The sequence below is a fragment of the Schistocerca cancellata genome, unplaced genomic scaffold, assembly GCF_023864275.1.
Source record: "Schistocerca cancellata isolate TAMUIC-IGC-003103 unplaced genomic scaffold, iqSchCanc2.1 HiC_scaffold_647, whole genome shotgun sequence".
NCBI lineage: Eukaryota > Metazoa > Arthropoda > Insecta > Orthoptera > Acrididae > Schistocerca > Schistocerca cancellata.
Window position 1 is genome coordinate 52,501 of NW_026046658.1, and position 5,000 is coordinate 57,500.

The 5,000-nt window shown below is 53.6% G+C and overlaps 1 non-coding gene across 1 annotated transcript in view; it reads left to right on the plus strand.

Moving 5' to 3' along the window:
- The first annotated feature begins 3,300 nt into the window (after positions 1–3,300).
- The window catches only part of LOC126137895 (small subunit ribosomal RNA), a 1,909-nt gene continuing 209 nt past the window's right edge, over positions 3,301–5,000 (plus strand). Inside the window, exon 1 of the ribosomal RNA XR_007528020.1 lies at positions 3,301–5,000. This exon is cut by the window's right edge and continues 209 nt beyond it. This is a non-coding gene — a ribosomal RNA (small subunit ribosomal RNA).

The following is a 5,000-nucleotide window of genomic DNA, read 5'->3' on the forward strand; positions in this document are numbered from 1 at the left end:
CGCAATTTGTACCGCAATGTAACGCAATTTGTACCGCAATGTAACGCAATTTCTACCTTAACCTAACCCACGTTGTGCCTTAACCTAACCCACGTTGTGCCTTAACCTAACCCACGTTGTGCCTTAACCTAACCCACGTTGTGCCTTAACCTAACCCACGTTGTGCCTTAACCTAACCCACGTTGTGCCTTAACCTAACCCACGTTGTGCCTTAACCTAACCCACGTTGTGCCTTAACCTAACCCACGTTGTGCCTTAACCTAACCCACGTTGTGCCTTAACCTAACCCACGTTGTGCCTTAACCTAACCCACGTTGTGCCTTAACCTAACCCACGTTGTGCCTTAACCTAACCCACGTTGTGCCTTAACCTAACCCACGTTGTGCCTTAACCTAACCCAAGTTGTGCCTTAACCTAACCCAAGTTGTGCCTTAACCTAACCCAAGTTGTGCCTTAACCTAACCCAAGTTGTGCCTTAACCTAACCCAAGTTGTGCCTTAACCTAACCCAAGTTGTGCCTTAACCTAACCCAAGTTGTGCCTTAACCTAACCCACGTTGTGCCTTAACCTAACCCAAGTTGTGCCTTAACCTAACCCACGTTGTGCCTTAACCTAACCCACGTTGTGCCTTAACCTAACCCACGTTGTGCCTTAACCTAACCCACGTTGTGCCTTAACCTAACCCACGTTGTGCCTTAACCTAACCCACGTTGTGCCTTAACCTAACCCACGTTGTGCCTTAACCTAACCCACGTTGTGCCTTAACCTAACCCACGTTGTGCCTTAACCTAACCCACGTTGTGCCTTAACCTAACCCACGTTGTGCCTTAACCTAACCCACGTTGTGCCTTAACCTAACCCACGTTGTGCCTTAACCTAACCCACGTTGTGCCTTAACCTAACCCACGTTGTGCCTTAACCTAACCCACGTTGTGCCTTAACCTAACCCACGTTGTGCCTTAACCTAACCCAAGTTGTGCCTTAACCTAACCCAAGTTGTGCCTTAACCTAACCCAAGTTGTGCCTTAACCTAACCCAAGTTGTGCCTTAACCTAACCCAAGTTGTGCCTTAACCTAACCCAAGTTGTGCCTTAACCTAACCCAAGTTGTGCCTTAACCTAACCCAAGTTGTGCCTTAACCTAACCCAAGTTGTGCCTTAACCTAACCCACGTTGTGCCTTAACCTAACCCACGTTGTGCCTTAACCTAACCCACGTTGTGCCTTAACCTAACCCACGTTGTGCCTTAACCTAACCCACGTTGTGCCTTAACCTAACCCACGTTGTGCCTTAACCTAACCCACGTTGTGCCTTAACCTAACCCACGTTGTGCCTTAACCTAACCCACGTTGTGCCTTAACCTAACCCACGTTGTGCCTTAACCTAACCCACGTTGTGCCTTAACCTAACCCACGTTGTGCCTTAACCTAACCCACGTTGTGCCTTAACCTAACCCACGTTGTGCCTTAACCTAACCCACGTTGTGCCTTAACCTAACCCAAGTTGTGCCTTAACCTAACCCACGTTGTGCCTTAACCTAACCCAAGTTGTGCCTTAACCTGCTCTGTAATTGGCATATGACACGTTACATTAATCCAGTGTTGTCTAACCACAACCCTCTGAATATAGTTCGCTACTCGCACCGCCCACCCTCTTGTGTATCGTTTCATGTTCAACACTTCGCAAGTGTTGCTTATTTTTTACATGCTCCCGCTGTACACTGTAATGTGGACGACTGCAGGATGTACATCGCCCCCACCCTCCCCCCTGCCTTCGCACGCTGGTCGTTCAGGTGCTTGCGTGTTCAATGCCCTTCGCAGCTGTTCACTGGCATTCGCATGTCGAAGCGCTCAGTCTACGTCGTGGTACGGCCTGTGTCCACTGTCCGCTGATGTCGTAAGCTTAACCCTCACATTGTACTGCACATAGGTCCGTATGTACTGCATGATACGCTGTGGCACATGTGTGACCGTACAACGACTGCGCCCAACAACAGCGAACCATACGGTCCAAATGTTGTGCACTCAGCCACGTGCCGTCTCCCCATAACAGCTACATTGCAGTGTGGTACGCCATAGAGACGTGTGGGATTAACGGACGCCCTGGATGGCGATCAGCATGAGCCGTCTGTTGATGTAGTGGCGCGTGTATTCAAACGTAGTCGTCTCTTCTCACACAGTGTGATAGCATGGTGCACCGCGTTCCACATCTGCGACATGGTACAGATGCTGGTTGACAGTCGGTCTCGTAATGGACATCGCATACGTAGGGGGCCACCTCCCACGTGTTCTCTAGTCGTGCACATTTTGTTGCGTGTATGTGGGCAGACGTAGTGTGTCGTGACACCTAACAGACAGGTATGCAATAATCGTTGCATTTGCAAACTGGGATGGACGTCTACGTTTGCTGGTGACGTTACGCAAATGAACAACTGGTAAACCCATTGTGGTGCGGTTGTTGTTGCTGGAGGTAAATCAGTAAGGGCAAATCTGTGTGTGAAGCGATACGCGGCGGTGGCTGGGTGGGACCGTCCCCGGCCGGTGAGGGGGGGCCGCCCGGCGTGCTGGCCGCGCGGTGCGTGGGCGCACGCGCTACAGCCGGCTGGTGGGGGCGCCCAGTGGCAGGCGCGCCGGCCGACGGACGCGGCAGGCGGCGCAGCTGCGCGCCGGGGCACCCTGCGCGCGGCGCCGGGCGGCCAAAGTGGGTCCTCGCGGGCCCGGTGCGAAGCGCGGTGGACATCTGCAGTGTGCTGGTCCGACTGAGGACTGTGTGCGTTGAGGATGCGCCGCCGCCCGGCACTCGGCGCCGCGACGCCGTCTGCTGCTCGGTCGCCCCAGCGGTTCTCGCTGGTGGTTTGTATCGCAGTTGTGCAGACGTGTTGGCACGTGCGCTGTGCTGGGAGAGTTCGCTTCGGCACCCACGTGGGGCCTTTGCCCTTCTGTGGCGCTGGCGTTGGAGCTGCCGGTCACCGTAGGTGGCGCGTGTTGTCTCCCGCCGGCAATGCCACGACAGCACGCTCCCGGGCCTCTGTCGGCAGCGGCAAGCTCAGTTGGGAGCACGGGTGGTCGCACCTAAAGCGTCTACTCGCCTAACTCCGGGCGATTGCGCCTCTCTCGAACCCGACCAAGTACTTAGGACGGCGCTGCGCGCCGCCGGGACCTGAGAGGGTTTCGAGGTGTATTGTGCAGGGGAGCTCAGCCTCCTCCTGTTTGCAGAATAATTGAGCGGACGCTTGCGTGTTCGCGCGGGCCCCTGGGACACACTCCCGGGCGGCCGGCTGCTCAGCTCTAGTTGACGCAGCTCCCTGGTTGATCCTGCCAGTAGTCATATGCTTGTCTCAAAGATTAAGCCATGCATGTCTCAGTACAAGCCGCATTAAGGTGAAACCGCGAATGGCTCATTAAATCAGTTATGGTTCCTTAGATCGTACCCACGTTACTTGGATAACTGTGGTAATTCTAGAGCTAATACATGCAAACAGAGTCCCGACCAGAGATGGAAGGGACGCTTTTATTAGATCAAAACCAATCGGTCGGCTCGTCCGGTCCGTTTGCCTTGGTGACTCTGAATAACTTTGGGCTGATCGCACGGTCCTCGTACCGGCGACGCATCTTTCAAATGTCTGCCTTATCAACTGTCGATGGTAGGTTCTGCGCCTACCATGGTTGTAACGGGTAACGGGGAATCAGGGTTCGATTCCGGAGAGGGAGCCTGAGAAACGGCTACCACATCCAAGGAAGGCAGCAGGCGCGCAAATTACCCACTCCCGGCACGGGGAGGTAGTGACGAAAAATAACGATACGGGACTCATCCGAGGCCCCGTAATCGGAATGAGTACACTTTAAATCCTTTAACGAGTATCTATTGGAGGGCAAGTCTGGTGCCAGCAGCCGCGGTAATTCCAGCTCCAATAGCGTATATTAAAGTTGTTGCGGTTAAAAAGCTCGTAGTTGGATTTGTGTCCCACGCTGTTGGTTCACCGCCCGTCGGTGTTTAACTGGCATGTATCGTGGGACGTCCTGCCGGTGGGGCGAGCCGAAGGCGTGCGACCGCCTCGTGCGTGTTCGTGCGTCCCGAGGCGGACCCCGTTGAAATCCTACCAAGGTGCTCTTTATTGAGTGTCTGGGTGGGCCGGCACGTTTACTTTGAACAAATTAGAGTGCTTAAAGCAGGCAAGCCCGCCTGAATACTGTGTGCATGGAATAATGGAATAGGACCTCGGTTCTATTTTGTTGGTTTTCGGAACCCGAGGTAATGATTAATAGGGACAGGCGGGGGCATTCGTATTGCGACGTTAGAGGTGAAATTCTTGGATCGTCGCAAGACGAACAGAAGCGAAAGCATTTGCCAAGTATGTTTTCATTAATCAAGAACGAAAGTTAGAGGTTCGAAGGCGATCAGATACCGCCCTAGTTCTAACCATAAACGATGCCAGCCAGCGATCCGCCGCAGTTCCTCCGATGACTCGGCGGGCAGCCTCCGGGAAACCAAAGCTTTTGGGTTCCGGGGGAAGTATGGTTGCAAAGCTGAAACTTAAAGGAATTGACGGAAGGGCACCACCAGGAGTGGAGCCTGCGGCTTAATTTGACTCAACACGGGAAACCTCACCAGGCCCGGACACCGGAAGGATTGACAGATTGATAGCTCTTTCTTGATTCGGTGGGTGGTGGTGCATGGCCGTTCTTAGTTGGTGGAGCGATTTGTCTGGTTAATTCCGATAACGAACGAGACTCTAGCCTGCTAACTAGTCGCGTGACATCCTTCGTGCTGTCAGCGATTACTTTTCTTCTTAGAGGGACAGGCGGCTTCTAGCCGCACGAGATTGAGCAATAACAGGTCTGTGATGCCCTTAGATGTTCTGGGCCGCACGCGCGCTACACTGAAGGAATCAGCGTGTCTTCCTAGGCCGAAAGGTCGGGGTAACCCGCTGAACCTCCTTCGTGCTAGGGATTGGGGCTTGCAATTGTTCCCCATGAACGAGGAATTCCCAGTAAGCGCGAG